This window comes from Lycorma delicatula, chromosome 2, assembly GCF_047948215.1.
Source record: "Lycorma delicatula isolate Av1 chromosome 2, ASM4794821v1, whole genome shotgun sequence".
NCBI lineage: Eukaryota > Metazoa > Arthropoda > Insecta > Hemiptera > Fulgoridae > Lycorma > Lycorma delicatula.
Window position 1 is genome coordinate 111,663,331 of NC_134456.1, and position 16,652 is coordinate 111,679,982.

Consider the following 16,652-nt stretch of genomic DNA (forward strand, 5'->3'; position numbering starts at 1 on the left):
GAAATGTCTGTATTTCACTAGTCTTTCAGGAGAATTTCTAGTTAGCCAAATATACTTTAGAGGCTACAAAAGACAATTAAATTTGCTACTTTACTTGTAATAACCTAGTTGGAAGAATAGTTGAGGCAATCTTTCTTTAACTTTTATAACTGACTTGAAAACTTATAAAAGTAAATGTACACTTATAGAAATGTAACTCTTATTTCATGTGTCAGTCAGCATGCTTTATTGTGAACCAACAAAGTAACGTATGCTATTACTTCATCTATAACATCTCCTTAGTGTAAAATTATGTTAGTCTGTTCTACAATTATTGCCTGAAATTATTTCTAGTCAGCATCACTGTTATGAAGTCAAAAAGGTAGTTTTTTTTTTCATTACTAATGGTTGCTACAATGAGTATATGGTCTCATATTAAGGCATAAATCAATACAAAATTTTGAGACATCTTTGCAATTAAAAAGGTAAAAAAAAATTGAAAATTTTGCCTATGTCTAGTGGACAATGTATTTTTCATCAGACGAAAAAGTTTTACTGTGATTATTATGGATAAAATAATTACAGATCCCTGGTTTTGTTGTAAAACATCTGTTGTCTTAAGACAAAATATGGTAGATATCAAGATGATTCCAATCTTGAATCTGCACGTTGCTGTGTATACTATAATAAATTTTATTATTTGACATCTTGTAATTTCTAATAATGGCACAACCACTGGCGTATTGCTATAAGCTTGTTGCATTGAATAATAGAAAACCATTCAGTTTAATTTTTCTTAGCAGTTTTTACAAAGTTTCTTGAAATTAATAAATTAACTATTTCTTAAACTATTACATTTAATTTATTAATTATAAATATTTATAATTAAGAAATAACTATTTCTTGATGGTAAAGGCCAAGCCATTAATGGTCCACAGACCAATTAAAAAATAGGCAGACTTTATTAATGAAGTACTCATATGTAAAACCATGATTTCTATTTTTTGGATAATTTATCTAGCCTGTTTCACTGGGGATTATTTTACAATAATAGTAATGAATTGGATTATCTTTTCTGGAATGATATGAGTTTATGAAAATTACAAGTAATGGTATTTAAAATTTGTTTATTGAGTAGTTAATGTTAATTTTTTTTAATGTTATCCCTAAGCACATGAATTTATAATTTTCTAGATGATCTTGTAAAAATATGGTACACAAGTTTTACAAGGTAAAAATACAAGGAGGGATAGACTGATCTTTCCTTGGATATTCCACAGACTATGAGTTTGAGCACATTTCTCACCACAATAAGGGTGCATATAGATATTTTTTGTATGGCAATACTGTTAGAGCTCATCAATTCCTTGGTTGAATTTAATTCAGTACATATTTAATTTTGAGTATTCCTTTGTTTTTACCTTTTGGCTTTACATTGATAAAAATCAAAAGGTAAAGCATCTTTTTATGATGATGTGTGCTAATATTGACCGTAAATCTTGTGGTCACGTTTTTCTATTTCTCCATAATATTTTCAGGTGAGGAATACTTTAAATTTTAACACATCTTTGAATGGTTTTTAATATTTTCTCATAAAGGTGTGATATATTAAACTCTCTTTACAAACATCTTAATTTTTATAAATTTCAATACTATTAGAAGAAATTCTAAGTAGTTTAATATTTATAACTCTTATGTAATCATTATTAGAAGCTCTATTTTCAATAAACATGGATAATTAAAAAAAAAAATCATTTTTGGTTTTGGTAAGATCTGTGATTAGAATTCATTTTTGATGAATAGGTACTATTCAATACTTGCCATTGAAATAGTTTGAATAAATAGTTATTATTAGTGATAGTTAATATTTTGAAAATTTCCCTACATCTGTTAGTGATAAAGAAAAGAAAGTAAGAAAAAGAGAAAAAAGTATCTTTATTGAATTACAGGGAAGCTAATTTTCATATTATGATTAGTTTTGTCAACTGTATCACTTATAATATATCCAATTTCCAAGTTAATTAAAACTAAAAGTAAATGCTAGCAAATATTAAAATGAATTAATACTGCCTTTTAAAAACAAACAAAAGAATGCACCACTTACTAATATTACAGACTTAAAAACAAACAATAATAATTTACTTAACATGCAGAACACATAAATCCTATTTTCATTGAACTTTCAGAATCTGACTAAATAAACATAGCTAAGATGTTTTAACAGAAAATAAGGAATAAATAATTAATCAATAAATGGTTAAACAATAATGGGTTTACACAGAAACCCCACTATCTCATTTGGCAATTATGAAAATAATTTATATATTAATTTTTCTTAGTTCTCTCTCATGTAAACAAACTGAACTCATGAGGGTAGCTCTGATGAAAATGATTCATTCCCACCAACAAACAATATGTTCTTATTGCACATGCTCTTAGTCATTTGCTTCTGATTAACAAGCCAATTAAAAATGTTTATTTACAGTAATCTACAACAGGATAGACCTAAGAATAAATAAGGTTTAAAAATTAATACTCCAACTGAAACCATATTTTTTTTACTTTCTTCATAAATAATCTAAAGAATTTCTCTTGTAAATTTAAATGTTATTTATTAAACAAACATTTAAACATAATGCAGCTACTGTCAGTTAAAAAAAAAACAAAAAACTCAAAAACAAAAATTTTGAAGTTTTACTGCCACACAAGCTTAAAAATAATAACATGTAAGTTATGATTTACAGCAGGCATTTTGAATTCTGACTGACCATTTCTGAGACAGTTTTGTTAATTAAACTCCACTCAGATCAAATAAAAACTCTGTATGAAGCAAAACTGTGTAGCATCATACAGTAGTTTTTAAATAACAGCTAACATGGGATGATGCTGGCATTTTTATGTGGTGTGTACATAATCTCTTTTGTATTAACAGTTCACATCAGTAGAAAAAGTAATAAGATTTAAAAGTATGTCATAACATATGAGACAATTAAAGCTTTTCTTACTAATTTTGTCTTTAGACTACTGTTAAATGTAATAATGATATATTTACAACTTTTTTGGTTTTGATTGATTTTTATAGGTAATAAGTAAACAGGGTGTAGGTGGTTTGGCTAATAGAGCCAAACGATTTGAAACTAAACAGAAATTAGTCACACCTGCCCCAAATGAGTACCGATTGCAAGACTCCTTCAAACAACAAAAGAAAAATATTTATCCGTTCAATAGTGTTACCATCAGACAAATGGCTACTATTAGTGATACACCTGGGTATGTATATTTAACTAATTTTCATAATAGATAATTATAATTATTGTACATTCAGAAAATTTGCACACATTTAACTACTCTGATAAGCAGATTGTCCATAACAGTCTCCTTTTCCTTGATTTCTTCATCATTATTGGTTCTGTGGGTGCAAGTCTGACCCTACTAAGATCTCCTTACAGCAGGTGCTCTGGAACTTGAAGGTCTAGTATGACCTTCATCCAAATTCTGGTGACTTTATTCCAGATACAGGTGGTAGGATATTTATGGAGGATATACGGATTCTATTTCCTGTTCACTAACAGTACAACAAACCAATAGGTGAAACATAGGTAAAACTGAGTCTCCTAATCCCTCCAAAAACAATTGCAAAATGATTGTTCCAATAATGTCTGCCTTGGTTTAGTACCTTGGATTGGATTAATTATTCTAAATATTTAGTTATTCGGTGGTTCATTGAAATAAATAATTCTTTATTTAGTTTATATTCCAAATTATTTTTATTTTAATCTTTGAACATATACTTCATATATGTGACATTGTTGTAAATTAATTAGTTATGCATTAATGATATAAACATGTTGAGTCTCTGAAGAGTAGAATTAGACTGAACAATACAGAACTAGACACATTATTACAATAGTAATATATAATATCAGCTGTTAATAAGGCGAGCTGAATATAGACAACTTTATTGGGTTTACAGTGAGTAAGAAGAACTACACAGTTATAATTTTATTTATTTTTACAAATAAGAAGGAGGAAAGGAAACATGAATTTTAACAATGATTACTAATGAAGTATTGTGGTTTTTACTTACAGGATGTCTTTGTACAACACCAGTATCAAGAAGCGGGATTACTCCATTCCATTTGAGCACTCATTTGGCGGGCGTACTAGCCTGAAACCATTTGTTGTAATTAAATGTACACCAGAGAATAAAGATATCTGTATAATCTGTGGGGAAAAACCATACGGTGATTATTGGATAGCCACAGATATTAATGTGACTAACAACTACGAGACAGTGTGTGCCCACTGTTACCTTGACCATAGACTTTACAAAAAAATATCACCAATGAACAAACCAAAATATCAAGTAAGTACAGTATTAGAATACATTCTGCAGTAATTTTAGAATCACAATAATAAAATGAAAATTAATATACTCTAGTTAGTTCATAATCACTATTTGAAAGGCCAAAAGCTAAACTATGTAAACTTGTTCGATTACAAGAATATAAATATATAATATTTTTAAAAAAAAATAAGAACCCGTCAATAATTAATGATCCAAATCTCAATTTTTAAGTTGAGAACATGTTTTATTAGTTGACTGTATAGAAATTAACCTATTTTATTGTTGCTTGATAATTAAATGCATCTTGTTGAATATTCTACCATTGAACAAAATAGTATTGTTAAATTTCTATAACCAGACAAAAAGTTTACTATTAGTTAAAGTGTTAACAGAGAATGAAAAATTGAATGTGAATTCAAGAATGCTTATTAGTGAATAGTATCTTTCAAAGAATGTTATTTCATTAAATATGAACTCTACCTGAAAGAGCAGTTGAAGTGTTTACTCCTCGCTTACAGCAGCATGTTAATGGAAATATAAAGCAAAACAGGCAAATAACAACTGAAGAGTTAATGGCTAATATTTCTCTACTGTATTGTTAACCAAAGTTAAGTCTGCATTGTTTATAAAGTGTCAATGGGTTGAGTAAAAATATAATTGTGCTCCACAACAATGCATACCTATACATCTCAAATGAAAATTGGTTGGGATATGTTTCCACAACCAGCCTAAATATTGTATTTACCACTGTAATTTTCATCTGGTTCACTAAAATAAGCTTTGTACTTCCAGAACAATGAACAATGAAAAATTCAGGGGCCAAATAGCTTTAATGGCGAAAATAATTTTTTTACAAATAAAATAAGTTCAGAAAAAAGGTAGGATGAACGTGTAAATTTAAACATTTGAAAAAGTATGTTGAAAAATAAGTTTTTTATGTAATAATGTATCAGCTAATGTGTCCAATAAGTATTCACTGCTAATGATGTAAATTATTATAATTCTTTAATGAAAAACATGAATCAATTTTCTTTTCAAAAAGGAAGTTTTTAAAGTTCCTAAAAACTTGATTAAAATCTTTAAAAAAACAGATATGTAGTTGTTACCTAATCATAGTTTTAAAATTATCACAAGTGACCACCTGTTCTTTAATGACAAACTGAATTAGATATAAAATAACAAAATTACAATTTAATTCAGCTTTACTGCTTATATTCAAAATAGTATAAGTTTTATTTTGCAAAACTTATAGAATAAACTAGTACAGTTTAATCTTATAAAAATAAACTATCTTAACAGTCATTGAATAAAATTTGTATGACAACAAAACAATAATTTTTTTTACGGATGACCTCACCCATCCCCATCCTGTATGAAGTTACCTGATCTAATCAGAGAAGTGGAGCAGAACAGTATATGAAAACCTTAGTATGCTGCACCACCTTTCAGAACATATGTAATATAATGTGTCCTAACAACACTAAAAACTACTAAATCATAACATTTAAAACTACACAGAAATTTATGATGTAGTTGGTCTTACAATACATTATGACTGTGTGCATATTAAGTCTGATATAAATAGTAGCTGCACTGTGTCTATCTTAAATTTAATGCCAATTATAATTTGATTAACAATAATATAAATAACTATAATGTTTGTAAATCAGAACAAAAGTAGGTGATCTTAATAGAATAAAGATTCTCATCGAACAAGTAGAGAACACCTCTACTTTCATTATTTAGATTAGGGCTATTTATATTTTCTAGTTTTTGTTTAAAAGCATACTTGGTTGACGATATTTAAATAGCTTATGCCTTCTATTATTCATACATAATAGAATCCTGATACATTTACTAGAATATCATTGTTGATAAATTTTTAATCCATCCCTTTATAATTGAAAATAACTTTCTACATACTTCACTTCTAAAGAAGCAATGTCCACAGTATTACATTCAGTTTCATAAGAAAAATAATAAGACTCGGCCTTGATGATGCAACTCCCAAAGAAATTTTCTTTGAACAGTCTCAATCTTCAAACTATTTTCTATCATAATCTCAATTTATAGAACAGCACTCATATGACAGTGGTTTGGTAGATGTTTACTTGAACTTTGAAACATTCAGACCCCTTGCTTTTAACCCCATAGACCTTCAATTTAACAGTATTAAAATATTTTGCTGTTAATAAATTTTTTAAAGAGTTCTACCACTAGCATGATTGTGTTTTATTTGAAAGTACAAATAAAAGCCATTGAGTTGTAAAAAATATTCAAGTCTCTTGTCTAACCCATTCTTACTCTACCATCTTAAATTAGTTAGTTAAGATTTAAATATTGGGATAATGTCTGGTCTTATAAAGTTTGGGTTCTTATATTCCGAAGCATCAAATATCCTTTGTCCTTCAAAAAATTAACAAAAACTGAAATATTGTTATATCAAACTGTTCTTTTCCTCAACATATACTACTTAATAAAACAATTAATGATCTGTAGATATGCAGAACACCTTTTCTCCCTTAGTCTACCTAATCCCCTAATCCAATTAATAAATTTTGAAATTTACGATATTCAAGTCATTTCTTTAAATGATGCCTGCTTTCAAGGACATGTGGAAAATTTATTTCAGTGATGCATGTTGTGATACTTGATTCATTTTTCTTCAAGTGGCCTGGTTGTATAAATTGGTAAAAGCATAGATGGCATAAAAAGTCTGAGTTTTATTATCCTTCAATGTAATGTTATTTAACAAGATGCCTTTGAATTAAAAGTAATTGTTCTCAAGATAAAAAAATATGTTTTTGTAGGTTCAGTTGCTACCTTAAAGAATTCATAATTAATTGCAGGACTGTTAAAGTTGCAAAAAATCAATGATTTAGGTAAAACTTTACTTAATTTTAAGACCTTCCATTATTAATCAATTAAAGAAACTAATGACATTATTGTTTTTTGCTATTTTTAAAGAAAATAAGGGACTGTTCAACTGTACACTGTCATGAAGGCACAACTGCCACATTGCCACTGATTACAAAAAGACAATACTGGGAACAAACTGTGAAGGAATGTTACTTTTCCAATTATACAGGTGAGTAAGCAAGATAGTTACTTGTATTTCATTAAAAAAAAAGAAAGAACCTTGATTGATAAAGCCACGGTCAAAGGTGTTTTATTAAATTTGGTTCCAATTAATTTACACTTATTTTTTCAACAAAAACATATAGAAGCACGTGCATACTTGTGTTAGCACACTTGCACACATTTACTAACATTACCCATGTATCGTTTAAAAACGGCTCATCAAAATACCAGATGTATCAAAATACCATTATACAGATGTCTAATTATACAGATATTCAGTTTACATGCAGAATTAAATAATGTCAGTAAAACTGTAGGAGAAATTCAGAAGGCAGTTTTTATTTTAAAATAGGGCCAAAGCAAAGTTAATACCAAATCTTCCTCGGTTTTGGTAATTGTAAATCTCACTATCATAATGTAGAATTTCACAAGGTGCTGAATTCAAATTGCAGAAAACAAGTTGTGTTAGAATGTCTACAAGGTTAATCTGTGCTCAACAGATGTATTAAAAACTGAACTGTACATATTAGAGCAATTAAATAAGCTCTTCTGTGAAGAGTAGCAGTTCAACAAAACATTGCAGGATTATGGTTACAATGTACAAGATTTCCACCTTACCATCCTGATTGGAATGAAAATAGTCAGGTTGTGGAAGAAAATGTGTCACCTATATAGAATATAATAAAACAAAAGTCAGAAAAAAAAATTGGTTGAACTACCAGCTGAATATTGGAAACAGGCTATCAATATGCCTTAAAAATAAATCAGAGTTGCTGACATACAAACCCAAAAGGTTTAAAATTGTAACAGTGACTGTGGTATTGTTGAGTCTTAATCATTTGACATAAAGATGCAGATGACACGGATGGGTTAAATACTAAAACGCCATATGCCAAATAAAAATAATCCAATCTTGCATTAAAGAGTATAAAAGCTTTAAGAAAATCAATATAATAATTTGGATGTTGAAATAAACAATTCAGATATAATAACAAAGCTGCTTATTTATTTATTTATTTAGTCTAGATATAAAATTTACAATCTTCTATAATACAAAATCTTCATTCAAAAATACTAGAGTTATTCAACAATGACAGTTTTAATATAAAAAAGAAGTCAAACTTCAATTGTCCTGCAACAAATAAACAATTAGTGTTTAGGAATTAATATATAATAAAATATATGTATAATGAATGAATGATATTTATTACCTTCATTTACTACAATAATTAATTCCAGAGCATCTTCTTTAAACTAAAATAAGAAAAGGCTATTCTAAAAATTACTTTAAATCAGTTGATTTATATAATACATGCATATTAAATGAAATGAATTTCTTCAATGAAATTGTATATATAAAGAACCCCATTTTGGAGTAAAGTGAATCTCTGCCAAAGAAACACAAGAATATGACAAATGGTGTTATTGACAGTAACGGTATAGCTTCGTATGAAAGGTCATGACTTTACATTCACTAAATAAACATCCACTAATAAGATAACTGGTAATGAAATTGTATATATAAAGAACCCCATTTTGGAGTAAAGTGAATCTCTGCCAAAGAAACACAAGAATATGACAAATGGTGTTATTGACAGTAACGGTATAGCTTCGTATGAAAGGTCATGACTTTACATTCACTAAATAAACATCCACTAATAAGATAACTGGTAATACCGTTTTGTTAGGCATTTTTCTTTATATAAACATATTTCCACTATTAAATATTCATTAATTGATATGTTTTTAATACAATTATCATCATGCAGAATGAATCTGCTACTTTATTCTTTTCTGCAGCCAACTTGCGTTGACTTTATAAGAAATAAATCATCATCGCCTTTATTTAACTAAATATTTTCATTACTTCTAATTTTAAAATTTAATAATTATTAAATTTATTTATTTTTTATTTATTGGTTATTTATTAGATATTTATATAATTTACTTTTTACTTTTCAGTGCATTTTTGTATTGTAAATATATTATATTTTTTTGTTTAAAATTCTCAATTTGATTTAATTATTATTTTTTACTTTTTAGAGGGTTTTTCTAATTTGTTTCCTTTTTTTATTAATGTTAATATTAATATTAGTTAATAAAAGCTTTTTTAAAAAATCATTTTTTATATGCAATCAAATATATTTTTGTAATTTTTTTTTATTTTTTACTTTTTAGTCTTAATGAACAATAAACATTTTATATCCAAAAAAAATATTCTTAATAACATTTATATCTGAATATTATTGTTTGTTTGTTTATTAAGACTAAAATGTAAAAATAATTATTTTTACACATCGATGTTACATACGTGTACCAAATTTAAATCATTTTCATACTATAGTTCATGAGAAATGAAAATTTTCAACTAAATGCATGAATTTAGCGTAGGGGTAGCGCATGGGGGTGGGTCATATCAAATTCTGACACTGTAGTGCTGTATTGCCAACGAAGTTACATATGTCTACCGAATTTCATTGATTTTCATACGATAGATATAGCAGAATTAACTAAAGCAAGTTAAATAAAAGCTTATAAAACGATGTTTATTTTACATAAAACTGACAGAATATATTCTCATAAAAATACAATTCAATAAAATCAGGTAACAAAAATTTGAAATATGCACAGATTATCAATGTACAAATTACATTATTTAAAACAAATACTACCTTAGAAAACTATACGTATGATTACTAATGATAATTAATAATTATGTATTTTTATATTTACTACACTTCTTGAAAATAACAACAAACAAAAAACAATTGAATTTATCTGTGTGAAATTAGATATAGTGTAGTATATCTGTGTAGTATAAACGTGCTGTGAAATTAAGAAAAGAAATACTTCAACTGTATGCTGCAGCGATTTTTAAATTACAACCCTTAAAGTCACAAAAATAAATAAATTAATTCTAATGTTATTAAAATGAAATTAACATGTTATATTACACTCATAAATTAATTACCTAACACAAAAAGTGATTAATAAATGAAACAATGAGTAGCCTTATCATTTTTTTTAAACTAGAAATTAAAGAAAATACATTAGTGTAGAACTAATTTGAATGTTATATCAATGGAAGAAATTTTTTTGGCAGCCATGTGTATATTTTGAAGAAAGTGCAATAAGTATTTTTGTAGAAATTTTCTGGCTTTAATCTGATACTGGAATACTGCTTTAAAGGAAAATACTTTGATAGAATCTCTGGAAATAGAGAAAACTCATTGTACTGAACTGTTAATCTACCAAAAATGCTATATTCTGTTAATGGTGTTCTACATAGTTATGAGTATTACTCTTTTGGGTTACTTTAATATAATTAGAATTAACAATAAAAAACTATATTTTATGTATACAACTTAAAACAAACTTAACATCAATTAATTAAACAATAAATTTAGAAAAAATAATTTAGAACAATTATTTAAATTTGTTCATTGTTTGTTTAAGTTGATGAATCTTTTAGCGATTTACAAATGCAAAAGTTTTTTTATTTTTTAAAATAAAACTTTCAATCTAATTTTATTAGTCAATTTTTATTTAGGTTTTCATAAAAAGACATACAGAGGTACTAGCTTGAGGTTAATAATAGAAATAAATCTCTTAACCAGTTTTAAAACAGTATGGTACCAAAATTAAAAAAAAAAGTTATAAAGATGTAATAATCTCTAAATAAACTGATTAAATAGTATATACAATGAATTTCTGATGTATATACAATGTATATACAATGATGAAATTAATTGAGCAATTTGGGAGTGATTCATAATTGTATGAGCAAAACTGATATCTATTTTAGAGTAAATTATAAAAGTTAAATTTTTGTCAGTGGCTAGAATATACATAAAAAACAAATTCAAAGTATTAAGTGGCTTTAGCCATAATGATAAAAGAAAAAAAGTAACGTCAGAAGTAAAAAGGAAATTATTGTAATTATTAAAACACAAAAAGGCAAGGTCCCCAATTATTACAATTCTTCATTAAGACATTTAATGACGTCAACAGGCAGCTCAACTATTCCCACAGGATTTCCATTCTTATATGTTTATAGACTTTCTGATATTAGGATTGCTCCTTCTACTTCATCCTCTTCAATTTTATGCAGATCTTCTGTGGGAAGATCATTATGTTTTTATGCTGGACTAAGTATAATTCCTCCATAATTTCCTTTCTCCTTTTAAGTTTAACAATTTACACGTTTATTGCCAATTGCTTTAGTGCCTTTTCTATTTCCATGTTGCTGTTTTTACTTTTTATTACAAACATCCTTTTCTTTCTAAACCTTCTGTCACTAAGTATTTAACATTTTTCTTTTACTTTCTTGTTATTCTTATTTATTCATTACTTAAATTTTTTCCAGAGCTTTTATTTCTCTTTATCCTTACTGTTTAAATTTTCTTCTGCCTCCTATTTTTTAAATATCTCTGATAACCCATCACTACTTTATTTTTTCCCTGGAGCAAATTATTTATTCTGCTGCTTTTTATTCTAAATATTCGCCCAAAATTCATTTGCATTATTGTCTTCTGTATTATAACGGCAATGTTTGAACTTTTCCCTACTACTTCCTTTTTAATAGTTACTTTTCCTAGATTGCCTTTGCTTATTTTTTCATTATATAATACAGATATTATTTCTAATATGATATGATTGGATTGCTATTAATGTCAACTTCGGGTAATCCATGTCCTTCTTCATTGTGTTTCTGAACCTTTCTTCCACAACTGTATCAAATTTATACATACAGCTGATGTCTTCTGATTCTAATCTTTTTATCTCCCAGCAATTTCCAATGATTTGATGTGTGTGTAGTCTTCTTTTATCGTTTTTAAAGCAAGTATTTATGAAAATTCTAAACTAAAGCAGAATAGGCAATAAATCATCAATTGCTGTGGTGTTTAGACAAATTAGGACTGAAATAGATTGTAAAAGAAAATCTAATTGATCTAAAGAAAAGATGATTGTAAGAAATAGATTGCAAAAGAAAAGATTAGAGAGTAGGTAAAATTGGGAGGTTGTCCTCAAATCTCAAGAAAAGAATTATATTTCCAAAGCACGCCTCCCATTTTTTTCTCTAATTGTAAACAAACATTTATATTCAAGACCTCTCTTAACCTGTCTTGACTTCCTTTATCTTTTATTACCTCATGTGTTACTGAAATGAACAGAAGTAGTGAGAACACATTTCTCTGCGTAAAAGTAAAACTTCACTGGAAATCCGTGAAGTGACAGTACTTTTTTTTTTTTTGAAAGGCTTAAGTGCAAAGAAAAATAAAGAAGAGCTTGATGACATTCAAAGACTCTTCTCCATCAAATACAACAGTTAAATGCTGGGTCGCAGAGTTTAAAATGAGCCAAACATACACAAACAATGAACCTTGGAATGGTGGCCTTCTAGAGTTACTATGCCAGAAATGATAGAAAATGTGCATAAAATTGTTTTGGCAGATTGACGAGTGACAGCTGTTGACATGTCTAGTGCAATACTTTTCCAACATTTGGGTATAAACAAGTTGTGCTCTAGATGGGTGCGACGTTTACTCAAGCCTGACAAAAAACAAAGTCGAAAAAACATTTCAAGCGATTTCATTGAGAGGAATTTTTATATTGATTTGTGACAATTGATGAGACTTGGGTTCATCACTAGAAAAAAAAAGCAGTCAAAACAATGGGTAAAAAAAGGTAAATCAACCTGCTCCAAAAAAAGTGAAAATGATTTTTCATGTGAAAAAGTTATTGGGATGCACACAGAATAATTTTCATTGATTAAGGGTAAAACACTATGAATTACAGTATGAATTTCTCTGACATCCTCCATATTCACCTGATCTGGCTCCCACTGAGTATCACATGTTTCTTAACCTAAAAAATGACTTGGAGGGAAGAGGTTTTTGACCAGTAATGAAGTTGTTGCCACCTTAGATGGTTATTTTAAGGAGTTTGATAAATCGACATACCGAACTGGCATAAGTGCTCTTTCCTATAAATGTTGGGCTAAGAGTATAGACCTAACCTCCTTGTACCTACATTTTTGAACATCTATATCCTTTCATATAAGTCAATAATTATCTTTTTTTTTATTACAATCCTTTAAATTATTATTTAATACTGAATTTTTAATGTAAAATATTTAAATGGCAGTGAATTGTCATCTGATTAAACTCAAGAATGTCTGAATGTTCCTAGGAAATATTAAATATCTCTAATAGGTTAACTACCATTTGATTTAAAAGTGCAGTTCTATGAGCATCAAATTTTTTCAACTTATTAATGTGGATTAAGATAAAATTCTATGAATAGTATTCCCATTTATGTGAACTGTAACCTTAAACTGTAACAGTTTCTGTAACCTTAATTGTAAATTTTTAGTGTCTCGTTAAATTACACCAGATTATTTTTGTGTGTTATTTAATAAAAAAAGCTGATTAAATTAAAAAATTTCCTTTTTCCAAAACCTGTCTTTGTTGAACAATTTTTTAAACAATACTAATTAGATAAACATGACATTTTTATATATTTGTTTAACATGTATTTTAATACATATTTAAATATTTAGCAATATTTACCTTTTTAATTTTTATTTTACTTAGTTTTAATTTTATTTATACATCTTTGGATTATTGTATCACAGTTATTAGATCAAGTTATCTTCATATACTAATATCAACAATAATCTTCTTTTTATTTATAATTTTGTATTTTGTACTGCTATTCTGATCAAGTTCTTTCAATAGTTTCCCTTGATCCAGGAAATACTGAAGCGGTATCTTTTTGTATCATAATGGCAAACCTATCATTCCTGATAAGATTAACACAATGCAAAATTTTAATAAAAAAAAAATCTTATTTTTATTTAATAAAAATAATATAAGTAAAATAAGTTTAAATGATTGATGAAACCGTAATTCATATTTAGTAAATGTATAAACAAACCTAGCAAAAGCTTGATTTTTTTTTAAGTTATATGTTTTGTTACTTATGGTCTTGAATTACTGGAACCTGGGGTTAAAGAGTTTAATAATATTTTTTTTAATTTTCAGATAGACCTACCTGTTGGATTTTTTTTAAAGGCATGTGTTACTAAATAGTCTACCCAAATACACAAGTATATGAGTACCAGAAATTGTACTTATATTTCCAAGAGAAAGTTAGTTGAATATCTTAGATATTCGTGGCAATTAACATATTTAATTTTTCCATTTATGTAATATGCCATCTATATTTTTTTGAATCTTGAACAATAAAGATTTATAGTAAAAAAAAGCCAATAAAAACAAATCAATGATACCTATATGATAAAAAATTAGTAGTTATTATATGACAACTATATAATAACTACTAATTTCTGTGATATATTAACTAAACCCAGACATAATTATAATGATAGCCAATAAAATAAATCAGAAGATCTAGAGAAAAGGAGAGAAATAAATTTTTTTCAGACAAAAGAATTTAAAAATATTTATAATTTAAAAAATAATTATCAGTTTTTATTAATGGAAGTAAATGTTGAAACATTGAAAATGAATAAAGTATCCAAAAAAAAAAATACAAAAAAAATTACAAAAATATATTTGATTACATATAAAAAATTATTTTTTAAAAATGCTTTTTTTTATTAATGTTAATATTAATATTAGTTATAAAGAAACAAATTACAAAAACCCTCTAAAAAGTAAAAAATAATAATTAAATCAAATTGAGAATTTTAAACAAAAAAATATAATATATTAACAAATATAAAAATGCACTGAAAAGTAAAAAATAAATTATATAAATATCTAATAAATAATCAATAAATAAATGTTATAATTAATAAATTTTAAAATTAAAAGTAATGAAAATATTTAGTTAAATAAAAGCGCGGGGCAGTTTTTATAACAATGTTTTCGAATAAGTATTATTGTTGTAAAAATAAATGTTGTGTTTTAAATAAATTATAAAACCTGCGCCATGCTTTTATTTTACTAAATATTTTCATTACTTTTAATTTTAAAATTTAATAATTATTACATTTATTTATTGGTTATTTATTAGATATTTATATAATTTATTTTTTACTTTTCAGTGCATTTTTTATATTTGTTAATATATTATATTTTTTTACTTTTTAGAGGGTTTTTCTAATTTGTTTCCTTTTTTTATTAATTTTAATATTAATATTAGTTAAATAAAAGTTTTTTAAAAAATAATTTTTTATGTGTAATCAAATATATTTTTGTATTTAAAAAAAAAATTTTTTTAAGACTAAAAAAAAAAGTAAAAATATTTATTTTTACACATAGAAGTTACATACGTGTACAAAATTTCAATCATTTTCATATGATAGTTCATAAGAAATGAAAATGTTCAACTAAATGCATGAATTTAGCGTAGGGGTAGCGCGTGGGGGTGGGTCATATCAAATTCCGACACCGTATTTTAAAGAAATTAGCTAGTTTTTTGTTATTTGTTTGTAGACACTTTTTGATTTGTATGTTGTATACTAATGATATTCTAAAAATAATGTTAAACATCTTTTACCTTTTCTATAAATTTATAAACTTTTAAAATTTATGATTTTATAAATAAAATGCATTTTATTTTAAAAGTATAATTGTAATAAGTAAAGAGTTAAAATAATACAAAGTTTTTTTAAGTTGTAAACTAAATTTCATTATAACAATATCAGATTAGTTCATAACGTCTTACTTTTAAGCAAATCATATGACAATGAATAACTGAATTACAGTAAGTGGATCATAACATGGTAAAATCTATTTTCATGGAATTCAATCAATCTAAAACCCTATTAAAAGTATACCATGTTTTTGTTCAGAATAATTTACTGAGAAAGTACATTATATAAGAAATATAGTACTAATATAGGATGAAGATTTTAAATAAGAAGCAGATGCACAAACTTTTGTGCATCTGCCAGTCAGTAAAGTAATGCACATTTTATTAATGAACTGTAAGTCATCTTTTAATCAGACTCCACTTGATCATAAGCTTTATTAATAATGTCTATTTGATGTGTTACAATTAATATTAGGAACATTCTTTTTAAATATTATACACATAAATACTACACAAACTAATGTTAGTGTTATATTGGTGATTGTAGTTTTTATTAAATGTTGATATTTAACATAATTTGAATAGTAAACACTATGTTTCACAACTTTATAAACAATTTTGGTTTATCATAATGAACTCATTTGGTGTGGTGTATTAGTATTCTTGCTTATGTACAAGA

At 26.4% G+C, this 16,652-nt stretch overlaps 1 protein-coding gene across 6 annotated transcripts in view; it reads right to left on the reverse strand.

Moving 5' to 3' along the window:
• Positions 1-4,005: 4,005 nt before the first annotated feature.
• The window catches only part of LOC142319132 (uncharacterized), a 103,521-nt gene continuing 90,874 nt past the window's right edge, over positions 4,006-16,652 (reverse strand). For 2 of the 6 annotated variants that reach the window (XM_075356072.1, XM_075356078.1), the window contains one exon: positions 8,395-8,540. The gene's annotated coding sequence lies outside the window, so the exon portion shown is untranslated. Of the gene's footprint in view, positions 4,148-8,394; positions 8,541-14,073; positions 14,214-16,652 lie in introns of those variants that run through there. The other 4 variants (XM_075356075.1, XM_075356077.1, XM_075356076.1 and 1 more) reach the window with 4 other exon arrangements.